The sequence below is a fragment of the Callorhinus ursinus genome, unplaced genomic scaffold (assembly GCF_003265705.2).
Source record: "Callorhinus ursinus isolate GAN/ISIS: 27379988/994484 unplaced genomic scaffold, GSC_fseal_2.0 scaffold2, whole genome shotgun sequence".
NCBI lineage: Eukaryota > Metazoa > Chordata > Mammalia > Carnivora > Otariidae > Callorhinus > Callorhinus ursinus.
In genome coordinates this window covers 82,817,853-82,842,434 of record NW_027397064.1, presented here as the reverse complement: position 1 = coordinate 82,842,434, position 24,582 = coordinate 82,817,853, and the positions used below count along the sequence as shown (strand labels likewise).

The 24,582-nt window shown below is 39.6% G+C and overlaps 1 long non-coding RNA gene across 4 annotated transcripts in view; it reads left to right on the top strand.

Moving 5' to 3' along the window:
- The first annotated feature begins 2,659 nt into the window (after positions 1-2,659).
- The window catches only part of LOC112811909 (uncharacterized), a 51,408-nt gene continuing 29,485 nt past the window's right edge, over positions 2,660-24,582 (top strand). The window contains exons 1-4 of one of the 4 annotated variants that reach the window (XR_012375742.1): positions 2,660-2,952; positions 4,112-4,258; positions 4,931-4,984; positions 11,676-11,733. This is a non-coding gene — a long non-coding RNA (uncharacterized lncRNA). The other 3 variants (XR_012375738.1, XR_012375739.1, XR_012375741.1) reach the window with 3 other exon arrangements.

Genomic DNA, 24,582 nt, shown 5'->3' with positions numbered 1-24,582 from the left:
CTCAAAAGCTTCCAACGTGACGCTTCTGTCGTAATCCAATCAGGTTACATAGGTCCTAAACAAGAAAGATATTTTCCACATCTGGAAGTCAGCAATTTAGCAAGTACTGCACATTATTAACCAATTCAGAGCCCACTTCCCAGGGGAATTTTTTTTGAAGTTTAAGTGTTCTTAACCAATGCTCTGCTGTTTTGTTAATCAAAAAGCTGGTTTACACTGCACGTAATTGGAACTAATATAGAAGTAAATAAAGACAGCCAAATTTGAGGATGCTGAGCACAGGCATTTATCGGAAAAGGAAGAAATTTCTTAGCCTCCAATGGTTCAGGCTCAATTTCTTAAAGCACTGAGACTTTTTTTTTTTTTTAAGAGTGAAAGTGCTTGAGAACCTCAGAGCACAAATAAACTTCCAGTCCCACAGCCTTTGGACTTCCTTGCAAAGGTAAAGGTGGAGGTGTCAAGAGAACTAAACAACCTCACGCCAGCTTTTCTGCTTTAATATTGTTAGTGTCACAACCCCCTGTTTTCAGTCTGATGAAATCTGAAACAGATAATACCCTGATCCAACACTAGACTTTTACTTATATTAAGATAAACTGCTTTGAATTGTGCTTTGAATGTGTGCCTAAAGCAAGACTTTGAATGTAGGAGTCACTTGCAATTGCACTCAGAGGAGGGAAAAGCCACCACATGGGTTGCCACATCCATACTCCCAGAGGTGCATGTCTTTGTATTTTGTATATTGGGGGTGGGGTGGGGGGCAATAGCCATCCAGCATGACCACAGCCTCTTCTTACTTTAAGATGCAAAAAAGTAAAATTTCACCGTGGTTTACAGACTTACCTCTCTCCCAACTTGAGTAACACAATGAGAATAACTAGATAAATTAATCTTCTTCCCCACACCATTACAGATAATTTACCTATAGAAGAGGAGCATTCGAGAGCATCAGTCTAAGAGTTAATTATAAAAAAGGAAAATTAATGATTTCCAATATGGGTCAGACATATTTTAAATTTTATGTTTTACATTACTTTTAATAGTATATATTTATATTAAATATATGTATGACTTATCAAATTCCTCCTCTATTTATCTCTATTGTTAATGTCTTTTTTTCTTCCTCTTCCCACTTTCCCTCCTTTTTATTAAAAAAAAATGGAATCCAACTTTCTCTAGAAGTTTGCTTTTCAGCCTCCCCACTTCCATTCCCATGGAAGAAGGATCCCATTGCAAGGAGTGATTGCAAGAAGACCCCACTGTATTAGCCCAGGTAGTCGTTGGATGGTTACAGTCTCACACACACACTCACAGGCAAAACCTCAGGTCAAAGGATCCAGGGAAGGGCTAACAAATCACTTGTCTTTATTATGTATATTAGTGTCAGGTTACTTAGGATCTGGCTTAAAGGAAAAAAAAAAAAAGAGACTCAAATATTTCCATTAAAAACACTTAATCATCTGATTACTCTGGGCTCAGTAATTGTTGAAGTGGCAGGAGGCAGCCCCAACACTTAGGACTGGGAGTTCCGACTTTCAAGTATTTGATTTGGGGTAAAAAAGCAATCTTTTAGGGTCCCATTAAGGTGTATGTTTGGATGATGGCAAGGGAAGGGTCTCTGAGAGGGGTGAGCGCGCGCGTATGTTGCCCCCCGCCCCTGCCTGGCACGCCCCTGGCACTCCCCTCCTCATTTGACCGAGAGTTCCCACCAACGCAGAGGCGGTGAGATCGAAGGAAGCCGAATAGAAATTTGTTCCGAACACTCCCTTAGTCCGAAGGCCAGGTCGGGGACAATGGGGATCGTGGGATCAGCGGGATGCATGAGCGCAGGGCGCAGGGAAAAGTCGAGAGAGGACTGGTGCTTTCGGCTCCTCACACAGCAAAACAAGTCCTGCAAATGAATCGCTCCTTCCCGATCTTTCTTTCCCATTAATAATCCATTTCGAGATTAGCGCAGACGAAGGGGATTAAAACGACAGATACAAGTAAATGCGAAATAACGCTACAATCGACATTGGAGGGAGAAAAAAATTCTTTAGGGTTTCTTTGAGTAAAATAAACTGCCTCCCTCAGGATTCCCTCCACCCAGGCAGGGTAAGAAGATGCACTTTTTTTTTCCAATTTCCTTCAGCCAGGATCTGGTGCCCGTCCCCCCATTCACCTCTCAGTTGGTCAATTTCCCCAACTTTCGCAGCAATTCGCCCCCCCTCCCTCCATCCCCCGCGCCAGCCCGCAGCTCCGCTTGCCGGCCCAGAAGCCCAAAGAGATACAATGTTTCTGCTCTTGAACACACAGGCTGTAGAAGGAATTCGAATTTGGCCCAGCTAATGAATTTTTTTTTAATATAGAAAATTCTGTTTATTTTGTACCATGTGGAGAAAATTAAAAAAAAGGAACCTATTCTCGTTTTGAAACGGAATTGATCTTTCATCTAGAGGAATTATTTCAACCCTGTGTTGTTACGCAGGAGGTGGGCAACTTCTTTTAGAGTTGCAAGCAAAGGGTGATAAGGGAGACCCCTGGATTGAGGTGTGTGTGGAAGGGGTGGGGGTCGGCAGGGGTCCAAGCCAAGCCAAACGGTTTTCTCACGTGCAAACTTGCAATCCAATCCATTCGGAGTTGAGCCGAGGATAGGAGGGGGAAATCTATTTAAAAAAAAAAAAAATCAGGAGCATCTCTCTGAGAAACCCTTTTAAACAAAATCAAAACAGGACCAGAGAACCTCAGACCGACCCTAACGTCCCTGCTGTGAGGCCCGCGGGCTATGGAATCACGCACGTCACCTGGCCCCAGCAGGGCGGCCAGCTGAGGGGTTCTTTTTATTTTATTTTCTTTTATTTTTTGAAGTTAAGGCTGAATCTGGGCTTCAGTGCTTTTGCCAACGTCTCCACTGACAGGAACCAGCAAACTTCAGGACTCAAATGAGCGTCTTAATTTATTGATGCAAAACAGGTCTGCTTGTCGCCCCCAATTCTCGGCGCGCTCGGTCCCCCACGCCCCCAGCTTCGGTCCCTCCATTCGATCTCAGGGTAAGGCCCCGCCGCACAGGCGGAGGAGCACGTGGGGGGGGGGTGTCCGTCTCCGCCCGCCCGTCCTCCCCAGACCTGTACCCGCCCGGGAACCCCGCGACCCCCACCCCGCCGCCGGGTCAGCTGACCTGGGTCGCTAGCTAGCCGGCTCCCCGCCCGCCGCCCTGTTTCCGGTCCCCGGGGTCCGCGAGCTGCGCGAGGAGCCGGAGCGGCCGCAGCCGGGAGGTGATGCTGGGGGCTGATTACCATGAGAAAGGCTGTGCCTGGAAAAGCCTCCTCCACGCGACTGTCAATCTCTCCAAGGGGGGGGGGCGGGGAAGGAAAGGGGCCCTGTAGGAGTCACCAGAAAACTTGGAGTAAGTTGGATGCGACGCAGGCCTGAGGAGGTGGCTTTCGCCTCAACTTGGAAGGCTGTGGCGTTAAGGGCGCGGACGCCAGCAGCCTCGCCAGGGAATTAAAAACCCCAAAGCCTTTCTTTCCTCCCTCCCTCTTGCCCTCCTGTCAGCCCTCCCTGCCCTTTATCCTTATTTTCTTGAAATTCTTTCCCAATTGCATTTCCTACATTCTCCTTTCTTTTTATCTGATTATCTTCCTTTGCAATCTCTTGTTTTGTTTCTTAGCATCCTCTCTCTCTCTCTTTCTCGCTCCCGCTCTGATTCTTTTGTGCCTCCTTTAGGTGTCCAGATTTATCATTTAGTTTTGAAAACACAGTGTTTAATATGTAATTAATTTACCAGCAGGAGGTCAGGGACGTCTTAACTAAAATAACTCCCTGGGTCATCAGAGAGCAAGTTCACCAGGTGTCAGTGAAAAGTAAATCATAATCATAAATATTAATCAATATCTTAGTAATCAAATAGCTTCTTATTCTGAATCATATCAGCTCAAACTGATTTTTTTTAAAGATATAATCTTCCTGGAAAAAAATAATATTTGATATAGAGAAATGATTTATAATTAAAGCAATGTGGAAAAAATTCTTATTTACAGCGATACTTTAGCAGTATTTAATCGACTTTAGAAATTATGATAAGTAATTTAAAGAAACTGAAACTGTGTTTTATCTTTTAATGTTTATTCAGAAAGCGTCAAAAATTCCCAAAGCACCCTCCTCCCCACAAAGATTGATCACTTCAGAGAGAAACATGTTTATTTTGTACTTGCTAAACAAATTCACAACTGGAGTCATTGGGTTGATTTCTTGGCCAGGTTGCCCCATTACCTAGCAGGTGAGTGAACATGGGGCTGCAAATGTCATGAATGTGGCTATGTTTTTTGTTTTCCTTATTTTTTTGTTTTTCATTCATTTTGAGCACATTTGTGTTCACTTATTAAAATTCAGAGTTTGCACTTGTTTACAATTTGTTTACTTTGTTGCATTTTTAGAACTTGTTAGAAGTCAATTGAACATGTATATTAAGCTGCTTTTTAGGCCTAGAAAAATAAAGATGCACTAGAAAGATGCCTTTTATGCTTCATAATTATTAATTGACATTTTATGATGAATAATTAATCATTTGAATAATTTTGGTATCTCTGATCTGAACACATATTTGCATATCTAATGCTTAATTTTAACTGTTTTTTTTTTAAATCATTCTCTTAGGACAAAGTAACAAAATAACATTTTAATGTAAAATTTCTCTTTAACATTTGTGTAAGTTTATTGAGTTGTATTATTCTTTCTAGATAGCCATGAAACTTCTTAACAATTTGTAAACCATTTATATAGTAATCACATACAAATATGTGACAAAACTACAGTTACTTAGGAAAAACAATACCCTGTGTAAAATCCATTCACTCTCCTCCCCAAATGCAGAGATACGCACTAATTATGCACCATATTTTTCTTATTGGAGTTTGATCACTGAACTTTTTGGTTATGTCTATTTATACAGGTCAAAAGTGGAACATTGAGACAATTGACAAATAATTAAGACATGGTACTTAAGGTAATTTTACATTTTTTTACTTATTAATATATAGGCTGATTAAAAGTTATTTAAAAATGATCACGCAAATATATCCCTGGAATTTTTATGCCCCTGTGTCAGTTGAAGTCTGAGGTATCTATTTCTGATACTAGCAGTGCAGATTACTACCTGTATGATTACAGGCAACTTACTTTAAATGTGTTTCCTTATCAACAATGTGGGTACGCTAATAGTGTTCATTCCTTAGGGTTTTTATTGGGAATTACATGAAGTAATACATGAAACGTCATTATAATGTAGCTTTATTATTATAATGAAAAGTTGAAAAAATAACATGGAACATACAGATCAATTAAAGACAGTATAAATTAATTTTGACTACTAAAAACTAACTTTTAGTATCATTCATAATTTTTCTATTGAGAAATGAATGCTGTGTCATTAAGTGAAGAAATAAAATGGAAAACATCATAAGATTTATGGCTGGTTAGACCTGTTCAAGGGATGCATAGCCATAGATGTGAGAATAAATACAGTATTTCTATATTATGTTAGTTCAGCAGTTAATTTATTGTATTTAAGATGGTCATAATTTGGTTATAAATATCAGACTTCTTTTAATCCAAGTGTATAAACTTGAAGTTTCTCATGTTTTTTAGTAACATACTGTCTTTGAGTGTAAGGGTTAAATGTGCAAAAGCTCAGAAGCGGTCTTGAGTAAGAATTGTGAGGGGAAAAAAGGCAAATTTAAAAATTTGGAGACCAGGAATTTCGCTGTCAGAGCATTATTTGCTGTAAGACCATTCATAATGAACTGAACATTCCCTTTTGGAATTGTTGTTATCCTGGGGTTTGTGCTAATTCCAAGTACCTATAGTGGGGGAGAAAATCAGTTTATTAAATGGAAAATGAAATCCCTAGTCTCTTAAACATCCACAAAGCCAGATTTTCTTTTTGATGCAAAAGCTGAAAAATCGATGCAAATGCTAAGGGGAAAAAACTATTGCGATTTTTAATCCCAATACTGATGGCTTTTTGTTGTTGTTGTTTTCTTTGACTACTCAAAGCACTCCAAGTGTCCCTTAATTGTTTCCTTTCTCAGAGGATTCATTCCATACTCCTTGTAGGTCAAAACCACCAAAAGGGCCATTTGGACATCAGCCTAGGGGCTCAGAGTGCCCTGTACCTTTTTCTTTTTCCCTTTTTAAAGGGAAATGGGACAAGCAATTGTTTATACCTACAGATTGTCTGGTGACCTAGAAATAACTTCATACCAATTTGTGGTCTTCTTTAATAGTCCTCATTTTGTTAAAAGATCAAAATTATAAACTTTGTACTCTGTTCAGTTCTAATTTTGCACCATTCCAGGGATGATTTTTGGTTGTCAGAGTTTTTCAGGTGCTTAAATATAAAACCTTCCTCTCAAAAATGTTCTTCTCCATGATAATCACAACTATGCAATAATAGTAGCTAAGAAAACAACAGCAACAAAAAACTGCCCTTCTAGGCCTGGCATGTTTAGATGTGACCTAGAAAGAATTGATGACTTTCTCTAGAATTCAAGTGTCTGGTTCTGTGTGGGCCTTTGAATCTGTCAGGGCCGCCTTCATGGCCAACACCGTGCACATGGGCTATCCACAATCATCTCACCTTTCACAGATATGTTTCTGAACAGCTTGTGCCCACCCACTCTGCGCACTCTATCATGATCCACTGCCAGTCTTCCTGGATGATTGGGTTAGTACTTGCTTTTCCATGCATGGCTTATGCCTTTTGGACCTAATACTTAGGGTCATTTCTCTAGTTACAACGTTGACTCAAGTCAAGTGCTCAGGTCGTATGCTTTCTCTAGCTTTGTTGCCTGTGGCTTCACAGGTCAGTTCAGTCTTCTCTCCAGGACCTTCAACTCAGGAAGGGCTCCCATGTGTAGGTTCCTCCTAGCTTACACTGGCTCCAGTGCTGGGCCCAAGCACATGACCATGAAGAAGATCATGATACAGGCATAGCTGGGAATAGTTTTTATTTCTCATACCATTCTTTTATTGCTTGTTGACTGCAAACTAGACATCAGTGTATTTGACACTAGGTTTTTTATATTCTCCTCAATGATAGCATATTACAATGGCAAAGATACAGATTTTGGAATTTGATGAATTGGATCTGATTTCCTGCTTTGTGTGTACTCATTGTGTATTGAGGACAAGATATTAAACCCCTATGAGCCTCATTTTAAAAATGAGCAAGAGAAGGGCACCTGGCTGACTTGGTAGATAGAACATGTGACCCTTGATTTTGGGGTTGTGAGTTTGAACCCCACGTTGGGCATAGAGATTACTTAAAAAAAAAAGCAAAAGAATAATTAGGTTTTAGCTGATTGTGGTGAAAAAATATAACAATATATGTAAAATGTCTGATACGGGATACGCATATCAATAAATAGGAATTCCTTCCCATGAATTACCTGAAAAATATATGAAGTTAAATTATAAAAAAGTAGAGTAGATGTAGCGTGTATTTTAGTTATTAATTATACTATTTTAATTATTTTATTGTTATTTATTTTATGATTCTACTAAAAATTATTTAACTGGTTCTTTCATTATACAGACATTAATGTTTACTGATAGCAAAGTTAGAAGAACAACGTGGAGGGGTGCCTGGGTGGCTCAGTCAGTTAAGTGTCTGTTGATTTCCACTCAGGTCATGATCTCGGGGTCATGGGATTGAACTCCACATCAGGCTCCACGCTGGGCCTGGAGTCTGGTTGGGATTCTCTCTCTCTCTTTCTCCTTCCGTCCCTCCCCGCTGCTCACATGCACTCTTCCTCTATAAAGAAATAAATAAAATTTTTAAAAAAAAAAGAAAAATAACATGGAATTTTTCATTTTGTGGTAGAAAAGTTGGTGGGGGTTCATGATAACAAACATCATGATACTAGCTTCTAAGATTATATATTTCACATGTCCATTTATAATTGTAAGGAAAAGGTATTTTCCCACATCATTATCCCCATGTGACCTGGCAGTGGAGTAAGCAGTCTTGTAGCCAGCTCAGCATGGTCAGAAAGTGTCAGAGATCCTATTTGCTCAAGGTAAAACGAAGACGGTTTTGACACTGTCCAAAGCTCTTTACCTACTCTTACCCAGACTTCAGAGCATTGAAGGCATTGTGGGGGGGTAGGAGCGATAGAATAGCACTGAGAAAGTTGGCCTGCAGTATCTTCTTCCTGTCCCTCAAGTTGAGTGCTGAAACATCTACTTAACAAAAGAAAAATAGAAAAGTAAGACTATGTATATAGCACAGACATTGCTTCACTCTCCTGCCTGCAAATTTGGGAGTGGGGTTGGGTCAGCAGGCCCTGGCATGATCTCCTGTGTATGTGACTTTTCTACCCTATGCCCTGGAAAGGAGGGTGTCAGGGAGGACTGGGCTGTGGACACAGGGAGCATATTGTTCCAGTGGTTCTACTACAGTGCAAACCAGGCTTCTTTCTCTCTCTCTGGAACTAACTTTGCTACACACACACACACACCCACACACACACACACACCACACACCACACACCCACACACACACCACACACACACACCACACACCACACACACACACACACCACACCCACACACACCCACACACATGCACCACACACACACACACACACCACACACACCACACACACACACCACACACACACACACACCACACACACACACACCACACACCACACACACCACACACCACACACACCACACACACACCACACACACACACCACACACACACCACACACACACACACACACACCACACATACACACCACACACACACACACACACTACACACACACACACACACCACACATACACACACACACACACACACACACACTACACACACACACACACACACACACACACCTGTTCCTATTAGGCTTTTCCTTGGCCATTGTGGAACTGTAAGTATGGCTCCTGTGGGTAAATTTTCTGGGCTGCCGGCAGCTGACTTACCTCTTGTTCTTGGCATATGGCTAGACCCTTCGAGACAAGAGGGGCAGAACAAAACTGAATGTTCACAAAAAATCTTGGCCTTTCAAAACAAGAAGGAAAACTTAAAACCTCATTCTTTTAAAGCTTAATTTGTCTATCTAGTAAACATTTGGAATTTAAGTTTAGAGAAATCAGCATGATCCTGAAGTATAGTATTACCTACCACCACTAGAATTTATATAAGATATTGAAAAATTATTTACAATAGTTTGCCATGGTCCTTAGGTAAAGACGATCTCTGCTGAGTTCTGCTTCTACTAGGGAGGGGTCTTGTGTGGCTGAGGGAAATATTCAGGATTGGGTGAAGTATGCTTGCATTTGAAATCACTTTGAACTTTGGGCAAAGTAACGTGTTTATGATATTGAAGCAAAGTACCATCACTTGGAAATTTTTAATCATTGCTTCATTTAGGCTCTCTAAATAGTAATTTATTTGACAAAGGAAGGCGGTCTATCACTGATGTATCTTTCCTAACCCCCTAGAACCGTGTCTATTATATAGTAAATATTTGTTGTTTTTTGGTGGAATCTGCCATTCATTAAGAAGCTTTAAAGGGAAGTAAAGTGATCTCCCATTTACACTTACAGTGGCTTGAGATAAGGCTGAGGATAGATGAGGGTAGCAGGCAGAAACCACGGACACTTAGACCCACACACCTCCTTTTTATCAAGTTATGTACCCAGTTACATTATTTAGCACAAACTGTCTTATTCCTCTTCCTCTGTATCAGTTTTACATATGGCCTAAAATAAATGAAGGAACATATGCAGAATTATGTGTACATATTTGTCTCTCTTTCAGTGACTCTGATGAGTCTTTTCATGGTTGATTTTTACATAAATATATTAAAATTTAATAAGAGGTTTATTCCTGAAAAAGGAAAGAAAGCATAGGGAGGGAAGGGACAAGACTAGTAGAAGTACGGTTTGCTTACAAAGGCCAAGTGTGAAATTGCATTTGAGGATAAATGATCTCCTCACCTGCTAATACCACTCAGTAGCTAAAGAAAGAAAACAGAGAAGATCAGGAGTTGGGTTTTGTTTCTCCTTTAAGTAAATGAGCAGGCTCCAACAGCCAATAGGCTAGATGATTCTCCTGCCAGGAGTTTCATTTTCATGGAGAACTGTAACTGGTTGCTCAAAGGTCTTGAGGTGAAAAGTGTGAGCCTTATTTACAATGCTTTCTTTCTCCAGTACACTTCCCTCTCTCTTCTTCCCTCTGCTTTGGGTCCTGTTTCTCGGCGCCTTCACCTCTCCTCACCTTTTTGTTGGTGCCCTCTGTTCCGAGGAAAAACGACCTTTCAAAGATAGCCTGGTCCACAGCCTTCAACAGGCTTAGCTTTTAAATAGTAAGCTATAATGGGAAAATTAGAAATTTCCACTATATTGCAGAAACCTGCCCGGAGGAAACAGACGTTGACCTGAAATATTGTAAGGAAGGCCAGTTCAGTACCATTGCTGTATGTTCCGTGCCTAGCATGGAGCTGGTGGCCAAGAGGTGCAGAAGAATGTCTGTTGGATGAATGGATGCATGCATGTATGAATACTGTAGAAAAGAAGCCAGGCGTAAGACAACAGATGCCATTTATTCCACATGCCAAATAAGAGTCAAAAGAATTAATGTAGGTGCAAAAATCACCTGTGGTCATAAACAGGATTCTGATATTATTTTTGAGTTCTGAGTATAAGATTTTATTTCCAAAATGAAATACCAAAATCATTTACCAAGCAATAGAGATATAACAGTCCCTCAGTCACTCACTTGCAAAGGAAATTTTCAATACAAATAAAGTCATACATATTTATACTAGGGTAATTCAAAATAACTTCCTCACATAAGCACTGCTACGTTCAAATAAAATCTTGCCAACACTTCTGAGTACATTGCTTTAAGAAAAAAAAAATGCTCCCTGTAGCGTCCGAACTATTTAAAAATCTTGCCAGCTTCTTCAACATACATCAGTTATCTCTCTTTAAATCACTGACAAGAATTTAAAAACTGCTTCATCAGAACAACTGTTACCCTTTCTCATACTCTAGTTAGAACCTGATCTTCTAAAAAGGACCATATTTACAGCTTCTTTTGAAATTTTGAAACCATTTGGCTGATATGTTTTTGCTACATTTTCTTTTCTTGATTTAATTACTGGGGACATTTGCATGAAAACAGGAGGACAGAGACATAAGATTTTTGTCTTATGAGTTCATCTGTTTCTGATGCTTAATTCCCCACCTGAGATCAGTATTTGTTTTGTTATAATTGGGAAGCCAGGAGCTGGATTGGAAATGAAGTTTTTGGAGGTCAAATAAAGTGCAGAAATAGGGACACAGGAGGCTAAGGGATTCGTGGAGGATATGATAATGGATTTTCTTCTGGATTACTTATTTACAAGTAGTCATCATGTCAGTGATACATGGTGTGTTATTGAAAAGGTTAGAAAACCAAGGAACTCTACAGAACTGGGTTGGTGCTTCTCTAAGAATACCACACTCAGGCAGTCACTACTATGTTGTAGGTATTGACAAGCATCAGAGAAAACAGTGAAGGGGCTGAGCCTAGGTCACACAAGAATTCTAGAGATGGCCACCGGAAGTGGGGAAGGAGATAAAGCCAAATGCCCTGCTAATTCTGACCACCTTGCAAACGCTTGTGGTTTTTCACAGGAGAATCAGAGAAGACTCTCCGGATGAATTCTGAGCATCTTCACGTGGATTTTCATGGGTATGTAGAATTATACACGGTCAGAGTTGAAGTCATATCTTCTAACTTTTCACATTCTTCTTGAAGGGCACAACTGTCCATCCAGTCTTCCAAGCCCAAATTCTGGGGTGACTTTTGACTCCTCTCTTTTAAAAAAAATCGGGGGGCGCCTGGGTGGCTCAGTCGTTAAGCGTCTGCCTTCGGCTCAGGTCATGATCCAAGGGTCCTGGGATCGAGCCCCACATCGGGCTCCCTGCTCAGCGGGAAGCCTGCTTCTCCCTCTCCCACTCCCCCAGCTTGTGTTGCCTCTCTCGCTGTGTCTCTCTCTGTCAAATAAATAAATAAAATCTTTAAAAATATATATAAAAAATTAAAAAAAATCCATACTTCATCGCCCAGCAAATGCTAATGCTCTTACCTCCACAAGTTCCTCAAATATGCTCACATTCCCCAAATCCTCCACACTGACATCCCTACCCTATCTCAGGTACTCATCATCTCTTTCCTGGAAGGCTATGCCCACCTCCCACCTGGCTTTTGTGTTTCCCATCTTTCTTCCCTCATGTCCATTCTCCACACCATCACCAGAGTGAGTGAGTGATCTGAAACATATATCTGACTGTGGCACCGCGGAGCCTAAAAGCCATCAAGAGTTCCCCATGACATCACCGTGGTGCTTCTCAAACTCACCTAACCCCAAAGATGGAACCCTGAGGATGGCTATTTTCATAGCATACTTTTTAATTAATACTTATATTTAGCAATTTAAACTTTGCTCCTCTTCCACAGTTTTGGGTAAAGTTGAGACTCCAAGTAGGTGGGCCAAGTTAATCCTGCCTGTTCCCCAGGTTTGAATCCTGCAGTGTGAGAAGCTTAGTGCCAGTGCCATAAGCCATGGTTCTGTAGCCAAGCACACGAAGCCCTCTGAGGTGGAACATGTTCTCTTCTTCACTTTCCTCTCCTGCCAATCCTCAGATGGCATATTACACTTTTGTACTATTGTTTGTATTTTCCCCTAAACAAACCATCTCATTCCCAATGTTAGGGAAGTTGCCTATGCTATTTACTGGGAATATTCTCTCCTATCCCTTCATTTGGCTGACTTCTGTGTTCATTCTTTGACTCAGTTCACGTGTCATCTCCTCCTGGAAGTCTGAGGCAGGCTCCTCTGTGTCCTCATGGCACTTGGCACTCTGCACTGCTGTCCTTCCTTTATATGTCTTCTTTCAACCACAATAAGTTTTCCATGAGGCCAGGGACACTGTCATTTTCATCTTTATACCCTATTATGGGCTGAATGTTGTATCTCCCAGAATTCATTTTTTGAAGGCCTAATTCCCAATGTGATGGTACATTGAGGTAGGGCATTTGGGAGGTAATTAGGTTGAGATGAGGTCGTGAGGGCAGGGTGCTCACAGTGGGATTAGTGCCCTTGTAAGCAGAAGAACAAAGAGAACTTGCTCTCCTCGTGCACATGCACCAAGGAAAAGGCATATGAGCCCCCAGCAAGAGGAGGCCGTCTATAAGCTAGGAAGCGAGTTCTCTCCAGGAAGTGAATCTGCTGATACCTTGATCCTAGAATTCCCAGCTTTCAGAACTGTAAGAACTAAATGTCTATTTTTTAAGCCACTTGGTCTATGGTATTTTGTTGTAGCAGCCTGAGCTAAGACATAGCCTCAACTCTTAGTAAGTATCTGGCACACGGTGGACACTTAAAAATACATTTTGAAGTAATGTGAATATCATGGTACAAGCTAATTTCCACCACTGGACAAAGAACTCCAGGCACATGCGTGTTCTACAGATAATGCATTTAGCTGCAGGAGCACTCTAGCCTTCCTGCACTTCATATTAATAGGGGACCGAAAAGTTGGAAAGGTCTCATTGTAGTTTTGAATAACTTATATTTAGTTTAGACATGCATTTGCAAAAGTATTCAAATAAAAATAACTTTCACATGTAAAACATTTTCAAATTTCAAAGCTCTTACATATGTATTATCTTCACTTGATCCTTACAATAAACTTTCAAGGTTGGCAGATATTATTATGCCCAATTTGGAAAAGCAGGAAATTAAGATTTTGATGGAGTAAGACAAAATAATCAAACCCATTTTGGAAGACCCAAGTATGTTTCAGAAATGGAAGCATCTTTGTGAAACTGGCAAAGAGCAAATTTTAGTATTCTTCTGTGACAGATGAAGAAATAGGGTGTTGAAAGGACTAGCTCGGAGTCACAGGGGGCCACTGTCAAAGTCAAATTGAACTCTGTCCTGTGACTCAGATTAGTCCTGATACACCCATGTACATTTATGTGTACATATTAGAAAGGGAGCCTTGGTTTTAGGAGAGCAACCTGAAGAAATTTTTTCTCTTCTCCTCCATAACTGGTTTGTTACTTGTCTTTAGTACATAAAGATACCAAATAAGAAACAGAGTTGTTCAAGAGTAGTTTGGGGGCAAAATTGGAAAATTATTTTGTTTATTTGAGATGGGAGAGTAGGGACAGCAGGGATCATATTGAGCCTGAACATTTAAAAAATAATTTCTTGCTTTCATGATGAAGTCGTAAAATACTTAGTTTTAAGTAAACGTAATGAGATCATCTCAATATATCTTACCTGTAATTTTCTATAATTTTTTCCCTGATAAATGTGAAGCCCAAGAAAAGGTGTATTTATTATAGTTCTGTTGCTGAAGGAAAATGCTGCTTCCAGCAAGGGGCTGTCTTTTACTTCTGTTTACTTAGAATTTTATAAAGCAGATTTGGCAGATACTCTTCTGAGGGGAGAAAAATTTCACATAAGTTAGGATGGTAGATAAAAATGTATTATTTATTTGTGCTTTGAGTCACTCTTGAGAGGCCAGTAATACAAAATAAATTCTGCATAGTCTATGATGCAATGACTGAATGCAAAGATATTTATAATCTTCCTCCTACCTACCCCTAGAAATTGGTTAAACAGTTTTACAAAGTATGTCCTTATGTGTAAATTGTTAAAGTTAAAATGTGTTGACTAATGCATCAGGATTATGGGCCAATTAATAAATGCAAATATGGGGTGGGCACTTCATTTTCTAATGAATTGCTTGACAATTACACACATGTATCACATAGTTATTCATTCAGCCAATGCTTACCAATTGCCTACTATGTGTTAGGCTCCATGCTGAGAATAAGGATACAACAGTGATCAAGACAGACCTGATCTTTGCAGGCTGGCAAGGAAGTCGGCGGGGGGATAATGAATGCTATTGAAAGTATAGACAGCAGGCCCTCCAGCCCAATGATAGCTACAAAATAAAGTGAAGGCAAGAGTAGATCTTCCTAATGCACAAAAGGTCAGGTCTTTGAAATCCATTAACCACCACCGAAATTAGTCTAAATCACCTGTGACATATTATAACCCTTCCAGGTGGGGCTAAAGGCATGTTGAGACCTGAGTAGGCTGGGAGGGAGAGAGGAGAAAGCCTAGTGTCAGAGCTGCAGGGAGGGAGGCCAGGGTTCCAATGACAATAGCTAGAGGGCTTTGATGCACAAAGCTCATGAGAGGCTGACCTCAATATCCAAAAAGGGCTCATTCTGGTGGGTGGTAGCTCTTCTTGCCAAGTATGAGGCAGTAGCTCTGACTTTCTGGGGGTTCTGTATCAGTGGAAATAGGACCCCAGTCAGCTGCTGGGTCTCACGCACGGATAGGCTCTAGCCACTGACAGGAGGATCCTGGCAAGGACTAGACAGATTATCAGGGGAGGAGCCTCAAACTGGGGTTCAGGTCGGGGCGCTTATTCCAGGAGAGAACCAAAGTATGAAATGGGCACCAAAGCAGGTATAATGAATAATCAGAAGGGATTGGGTGTTGGGGGCGGGGGCTGCTCCTTCCATGGCTTTAGGGTGTGTTGGTCCTCCCTAGATGGCAGGCTCTGTGTCTCTTTCCTAAGTGCCCTCTTCCGGCCACCACAGCTCCTTTCTCTCGCATCTCTTTGTATTCCAGTCCTCTCTGTGATGCCCAAATATCGAATAAAGCCTCTGTGTGCACCAAGAACAGTTCATAGCTTTTGAGTGTGGATTTGGCTTTCGTTGGGATGATATTATTTTTAGTGTCAGTTCATTAGAATATAGGTAGTGCTTGGGTTTTTGCTGTGAAAGGTATGATGCTTAAAATTTAAACAAATATAAACAAACAACTTCAGTATTTTGGTTTATTTATTGATTCTAATGGCAATACCTTTTTTTTTTTTACCTAGAACAACAAAAATGATAACAAAACTATAAAGAAGCCTTTAATTAGTGAATGCATGAGTTTTGTTTCCTTAGGCATTTTTCCTCTTGATTTGTGAGAACTAAATAGCATATCCACATATGTTGTTCCTATGTAATGGATTAGGTCTTTAGAAGTGAGCCCAATAGATATAAGCTTATAATTTGTTTGGGGTTTTGCTCTTTATTTCTTAAAAAAATCACATTAAAGAAGGGACTTTATTTTCTGTTTGAATGTAACTCCACTCTTATGTCTATGTTCCCAGGTGTGTGTATGTATGTGTGTGTGTGTATACATATATATATATATATATATTTAAAAGGTGGAGCTACGTAGCACAGGCTTTAACTCGACAAGTGATTTTGGCCAAGTCCCTTATGGCCGTTGGGCCTTAGCTTCTACATTTAAAAACATAAGATAATAGCACCAACCTATTGGGGACCATGATTGAGAGCAAATGCGACAATGGGGATCCAAGTGTGTGTTGCTTGTGAAGTGCCAATGCAGGTGTTTGGTATTTATATTCAGATGCAGGTTATGCTCACATCATATAAATTAAAATGTGAATGCATTCAAAAGCTCAACTAGTTCCTGAGGCAAGAAATGTGAAATGGCAATGACTAACAGGGTCAGTGAAACTCTTGGCTTCTAACCAATCCTGTACAAAATCTTTCCTAACCACATATTTTGAAAGATGAGGAAAGATAAAGGAATGAAGGGAACTGCCCTTTTTCTCTAACCCTTAAAACATTTTTTTTTCTTCCCAAGAAACTGAGCTATGGAAGCTTGAGGCCTAACTCAGTGCTGAAGGTGGTCATTCAAAGAACTGTTTAGAATGTTGTATTTATGAAAGTGAGGTGCCATGAATATGTACTTGTATCAGACAGAGGTGGACATGATCAGAACAAGCTTGTTCACAGAGCCCTTCTCTCTGCTTGGCCATGAGTCACAAAAATCTGACATCTGGACATGAAATGCTTCCGTGAACAAAAGTTGAAACCTGTGTGTGTGTGTGTGTGTGTGTGTGTGTGTGTGTGTGTGTGTGTGTGTTTAATATGTAAAGGAAGAATGAAATTGAGACACCAAACTCTTTCATTGACTCAAGTTTAGGGCCAGATTTTAATAACACAGCTGTCCAGATGTGAGACACTAATGAGAACATAAGGAATTCCTGGATAGAAAAGGGATGGTTGGCCCAATGGCCTGTCTCCTTCAAGTTTATTGCAACACACCTCTCTGTGTTGTCAGCATATCTTCCAACCCCTTTGCCTACATAAACATGTCCAGCTGTCTCTTAAACTCATTTTTACTTTATGTTTCACTCAATGGACTTATTTGGTAATTTTTAGTGTTTTCCATATGCTGGTAGATCTTTGGATGAAGTAGTCCTACATTATCACTACTTCTAATTAATCACATGAAGTATTTCAATAACAAAATATAGCAGATACCATTGGAAATTTGGAAGAAATCAAATACACCTATAATAAATTTAGAAAGAAATAACTGTTACTTTGCTAATCTATGTTTTCATCTTTCTTAAAGATGTGAAGATGTAAGTGGGGAGTGATTAAGGTGGGTAAACATAAAAAGTTTCTTGCACTGTATTAGTTTCATTAAAAATTTCTTAGCAAGAAGAAAATGCTAAGCTCAAGTAATATAATAAAGAAAAGGTCTGATGTTTTATTTTGGTTGGGTTAAAGCCATACTCCAGATAATATTTTACTTCATTAACTATATTAATATTTCAGGCTAACACAAATTTGAGTTGAATTATTTAAAAAATAGAATCAGTCCTCTGAATCAATATAGAAATGATTTTACATTAAAACCCTTTTTTCAAAATTTTCCAGATTACTGGGCAACAGGGGACTTGGGGTGAATTCTTAGGTTGACCATGGGTCCTTCTGATTGGAAAATACACCTGAAAATTTCCTTGAAGATTTGATGGAAGCTCATTGAAGTAGAAATAACTAAATGTTCATTAGCCAAATATTTTGCATTTTCATTTTTGAATGCCATTATTTTAAAATTATTTCAATATATGTGTGTTGATTTGATGTGCGTGTCACATCAAATCATATGATTATATGTCAGTTTTAGCCTTTTATTGACAAACACTTAGGGTGACCAACTTGTCCAGGCTCGCCCTGGCATTTCCTACTTTTAGCCTGAAAGTCCCACTTCCTATGAAATCCCTTAGCTACCGACAAACAGGTACTTCACAAACACATACGGAAAAAAAAAAATCTGCCACTAAGATTTGCTTGGCTTTTTGTCTGCATACTCTTCAGACTCTGGGAACTCAAAAAGCAAAGTGTTACATCAGCATTAAGGATTTTACTCCCTTGTTATAACAACCTATGTTAGGGTGTCAGCGCCTTGGTGACTAGGGTGAAAGATGATCCATGTGATTTTTTTCTTTTAAGTTGTTTCTAAGCTCAGATGCATGATTTTTATTTAAAGAGAGAAAGCAAGGTGGAAAATGTTTAAAAATCAAACCTATTTTCTTCCAAACTTTTCTCCCCCGAGTCCCTTGCTCTATGGACACGTTGTAAGATACATCCTAAATCTAGCACCTTGAACAACCTCCAAAATCTCTGAAGCCTAAGCTGTATCTTATTGTCCAGATTATGGTAGGAAAAAATTATCTACATTGAGTGACTTTAATCTTATGTGCCTCACAACTGGAGGGATACTGTAAGTATTTTTCTACTTTTTAAATTTGTGGATGGTGACTTCTGAACTTTCTCATGGAGGAGGTCTTAATAAAGAGCATGCCTGAATCCACGTCTTAATAATTTTTAGATTCAATGAAACCGTTTACAGGATTCCTCTTCCTAACAACCGCTCTGCCAAGCATTGTATAAAATAGCATTCTTCATGGTTAGATGATCCCATGGAAGGTGACCAAAAGATTTTAAATACAGAGGAATGGAACCAGTCACTCAATCAGAATTTGTACATTTTTCATATGTGTGCTGTGTCTCTGTGGTAGCACCTTGTTTGGTGCACGTGCATGTGTGTGCATGTGTGTGTAAACACATAGCATTTAGTTACAGAACGTGTCACAAATTTCTTTCCTGGTCACCATGCTGCATGACTGATCCATTTCATATGATGTGTTTAGTATGGTTCATTGCCCACTGGTCTTATTATTTAACAATTTGCATTAAATTGAATTTTCTATTTACAGGTGTAAATGGAAATTTTGGCTTCTGAGAATTTATTATTTACTGGCTAGAATGTTCTTGGTTGAATTAGCTCTGCCAGTATTGGATTGTGTATACCTGGAATAAAGTTTGGGATATTTAATTAGAATATCATCATCGTAAAAGAACTTGTTATCTTTATGGCTAAGCTTGAGCTACTGAGGCCAGATCACTATCATTAGTCTAGGAGACATTTACCATAATTCGCTAGAGGTTTTTAAAAAAACGTATTTCTTGATGGATCAGAGGAAGTTAAATTAGTGGTAATGTGTATAAATTACTCAAAAGTTCAAAAAGCTTGAAACCTTTATCATCTAATATAACATTTTGTTGATAACTGGAAATTTCTCATTTTAAACTCTTGGTTTCCCACAGATTCAAGGAGCTAATACTTATTGACTTCATACTATTTGCCAGGCTCTGGCTACATCCTTTACCTATTTCATTAAATCCTCAAAGTATCTTGTGAGGTGAGCATTATGTTTGTTACTATTTTACAGGAAATGGATGCTTAAGAAAGATCACAAACTTGCCTGCACACGTGCCCAGTGCACTGCTGTGTGCAACTCTTCCAAGTCCATAGTGATCTCCATCTCTCCTTGTTCTCTGGCCCCTTTTCCCATGTCCCACTCCCACTCAACCTCTTACTGTTGCAGAAGATGCTAACACCATTCCCTGTTTTGGGCTTTGGACATGTGGTTCAATTTTTACCTTCTGTGCCTGGCACACGCTTAGTTTGTTTTCAGCCCCAGCCCTGGAATGGTCACCAACAGTCACTATCCATACTGGATCCAGCAGAAGTCTGGCCAAACTCCTAGGACATTATGTGTGTGTGTGTGTGTGTGTGTGTGTGTGTGTGTGTGTGTGTGTGAACATTTTTATTTTTAGCTTCTTTCTCTCTCTTTTTAAAACAGATTGAGATAGTTGACCCATTTTAAGCCTTCTATGGACCCATTTTAAGCCTACAATTCAGTGGTTTTTAGTATAGTCATGGATACGTGCAACCATCATGAGTCAATTTTGTTTTATTTTTTATTTTTAAGATCTTATTTATTTATTTGAGAGTGAGAGAAAGCACGAGCAGGGTGGAGGGGCAGAGGGAGAGGGAGAAGCTGACACCTTGCTGAGCAGGGAGCACGGCATGGGATTCGATCTGGGGACTCCGGGATCATGAGTGGAAGGTAGATGCTTGACTGACTGAGCGACCCAGGCAACCCCAGAGTCAATTTTAGAATATTTTTGTCTCCACAAAGAGAAACATTATACCCTTTAGTTCGCACCACTCCCCCCATCTCCCTCAGCCCTAATCAACCACTAATCTTTCTGTTTTCAGAGATTTGCCTACTGCAGACATTTTATACAAATGGAATCACATAATGCATGCATGGTCTTGTTTAACTGGCTTCTTTCACTTAACATAATGTTTCAAAGTTCATATATGTTGTAGCATTCATCAGTACTTCATTCCTTCATTCCTTCCTATGGCCGAATAGTACTCCATTATGTGGATATACCACATTTTATTTTTCCACTTGGGTTGTTTCCACGTTTTGGTGATTGTGAATGGTGCTGCTATGAACTTTCATGTACTACCATCTGTTTGAATATCTGCTTTCAATTCTTTGGGGGGTATACCTAGGAGTGAAATTGCTGGGTCTTAAGTCTATATTATATTACACTTTTTGAGAAGCCCCTAAACTGTTTTCCATGGCAGCTGTGGAATTTTATATTCCCACGAGCAATGTATAATGGTTTAAATTTCTCCACATCCTTGTGGAAATAACACTTGTGATCTTCTGTTGTTTTTCTTGTTGTTGTTGTCAGTGCTGTTGATTTTGTTTTTTGATTGTAGCCATTCTAGTGGGTATTAAGCGGCCCACTGGTTTTTAAGACCTTTTAAAGACTTTTCAAGAAAGCTTTATTCTATTCTCTTTTGTGCTCTCAAGAATGGTTTATAACTCCCTTAAATTATTTGTCATCACATGCTATAATCTCTCTTTCTCTCTTTCTCTGCCTCCTTATCGCCCTCTTGAAACCACAATGGACAGTCTTGTTTCTTCTGTATTTCCAGGCCTCAGGACATGCTTGTGAATGAGTGAATAAAGGAATGGAGGGAGTTGTGAGGACAAGGAGTGTTGGGAAGTAGCATTTCCTTATCATCCCTCCATTGTGCCAGGCACCGTGTAGCACCAACATTTCCTTTCCCATTTAATTTTCATAAGAATAGTAATAATGTGTTCATTTCACAGAAGAAGAAGCAAACCAGAGACAATCTCTTGTCACCCAACCACTGAGCATAGAGCTTGACTTCAGACCCAACCCTCTCTGAATCCAAGACCTGTGTTAATTTCATGACATGTCACACCAGATAAGAACGTAATAAGGCCCATTACTACTCTTTTTTTTTTTAAAGATTTTATTTACTTATTTATTTGACAGAGAGAGAGCACAAGGGGGAGCCACAGAGGGAGAAGGAGAAGCAGGCTCCCCACTGAGCAGGGACCCTGACACGGGGCTCCATCTCAGGACCGGGGATCATAACCTGAGCTGAAGGAAGACACTTAATTGACTGAGCCACCTAGGTGCCCCCATTCCTACTCTTATTACTGCTACTAGGACTGCCTTCACCTATTGGATGCTTACTGGTGCCATACACCATGACAGCTAAATTTTGGATACCATCTAATCTAATCACTTTAAGAACCTAGTGATTCAGACATTACTATTATTTCAGATAATGGAACAGTCACTGAGAAGTTAAATAATTGAGAATAAACAGCCAGTAAGCCATGAACTCAAAACCAGGTCTGTTTAATTGCAAAGTGTTAAGTCCTTCTATCAATATAGGAAAAATGCATTAGAGACCTGAAAGTTTCACCTGGTTACCTGACAGTTGTGAGGTCCGTCAGGAAATCAGGCAACAAGAATTGCACAACAATTTTTCCAAGTACTTTTGTCTTTTTAATTGCTTCCAATCATGATTTTGGTGATATAGATATTCTACCATGTATTATGAAAAAAGTACTCTGTGACCCTAAAAGAATGTTCTGCTCACTGACTCATTGTGTTTTAAAGATCTTACCTATAATATATGTAAAATATACTACATCTGATCAATTTTTTAGATAGTAGTAGTAAATTGGCTATTCTTGCTTTTAACAATTTGAGCATTCATTCAATATTTTTGCCACATAGTAATTTTTTCTTTTCCTGTGTAAATTCTACCTTAGAGCTGTATAAAATACTGGTAGGAGTTCATGGTAAAGATAAACAAGAGACATTATAACTAGTATAGAAAATTTTAAAAATATAGCCTGATTTTGTACTAATTTATATACTCTGATTGAAGAGGATCTCTCCAGGATTCATACTAGGCTATTAAATATTGGGAAACCTCTGCATGGCTCTATTTTGGGGTCAGATGTAAGTGGAAAAGAAGAAGCATCCGATGACCTTAATTAATTTTAATCAGTGTATATGCTCATTCCGGGTATCCTGTTTTGATGTTTCATTCATTCTTCTTGTGTCATGCTCTTCATTTCTCTTCATGCCTTTTACAAGGATTTTTTTTTTTTTTAAATAGAGGCCTATGTTACCATTTGGCACATGTCTCCCTTGTCAGTGACATCTTGAAAATTAAAAAAAAATAATACCTCCCTCACATGCATCCATTCAGGCTGGCCGCCTGTAACTACACCATGCTTCAAAATGTGTCACCTTATTAAATTCTGCAAATTGTTCTGAACATTGTCTCTATAAATGTTTTGGAAGGGCTTTACTGTCAGGTCAGCTTTCTAAGGGCTAGAAATATGTCAAACCTGGCAGCCTTACCTTTATTTGAGAGCCAAAATACAAATAAGTAGATTACAAAGCAATCAATCAATACAGCATTGCAGGATGTTATGGTTGGCATTGACCTCAGAGTTCTGCACCCTTATTTTACAGATGAATAAACTCATCCGTAAGCTCTGCAGTAGATGGGGTTTTGCCTTGACACAGTTACAGCTAGCAAGGTAATAACCCTGGATGTGCTGCCATGCCTCAGTTTCCTCGTGTGAAAAAGAGGAGCTTTCCTTTTATTAGATAATCCCTCAGGCATTTTCCCACTTCCAGTTTCTATGGTGCATTGACAACACATATCGTATTGATACATTTCTAGTCATTAAAAAGTTTCTGACCTCCTGCAGAATAACTCTTCCAATCTTTTAGGGGGACTCCTTAAAAGTCAGATACACTATCAATTTATAGTTATTGGGGAAATCATAACTTTTATCCACTGTCAAAAGAATATAATGAACGAAGATCTTTCCCCTGTTTTGAGCATTTCTTCACTTTTTTCCCTCCCTGGTTTGTTGTTTTAAGGTTACTTGGGGGATATTAGGTTATTGACCTTTGTTTATCTTTCGACAAGAAGCTTTCACCAAAGTATTTTTGAGGGGTCATATAAGAAACAAGAAACAATGACTCTCACATGAAAGTAATTACATGGATATAAGGCAAGAAAAAAGTGGCACATATTTAAATTGATTAATTTTCTTTCTGAAAACTTGTGGAGCCTAATCTGAAAGCTACGTGCAAGTGTGCATGGGCTTTCTGAGAATATTTCCTCTCTTCTGTTACTCTGAAGTCTCTGGATGAGTTTAGTCCCCCTGCAAGGTTTGGGCAGGCAAGTTTGGCAAACAATCTAATCTGATATGATGCACGCTTTTCTACTCAACTGTAAAAATCTATTTCATTCAGATATCACCTGCTCTTCTTATGGCAAGTCTTTGGAATAGAGATCCTAAATGTGTTAAAAATATGTAATGCATTTGTGATCGAAATAAATGGAGACGAGGGTGACTTCAACTTGCTTTCACATGTGCTGGCCAGCGCTTGCAGAATTCAAAGTCGGTTGTGTTAGCCTTCCCACTTTCAATGCCTTTGTGGAGATGGTGTTTACATGTCCTAGATTTTCCAGGGCAACACTGGGTTGTCAATATTCTATCCTGTTGTTTCATAAGTGCAATCATACTTGTCAAGCTATGTGTCATGAGTTTTGGTTTGGAAAATATGGACACCGTATGTCCGTCAGAGCCTGTTTTTCTGGCTTGATGCCTTATGCTATTGCTCTACCGTGCCCTACCCCTAGCCCATTTCCCATTCTCGGGCTTGATTCTGTTTTAGTCCGCTTGCTTTCTCAGACGAGTGTCTAGGGGACAATGTGAACAGTAAACTAATCTGTGCTAATGGGCAAGCGGAAGAAAATCAGGGTCAGGAGGATCTGCACATCCAGAATATTCTGTCTCCCCCCAGGTAGATCAAGTGGCGCTTTGGAAATAGTGCCTTGACTTCATTTATCTCTAAGACAAAGTCGTTCTATGGGTGGCTGGCGGGCACAGATTTCTTAAAGGAGGCATG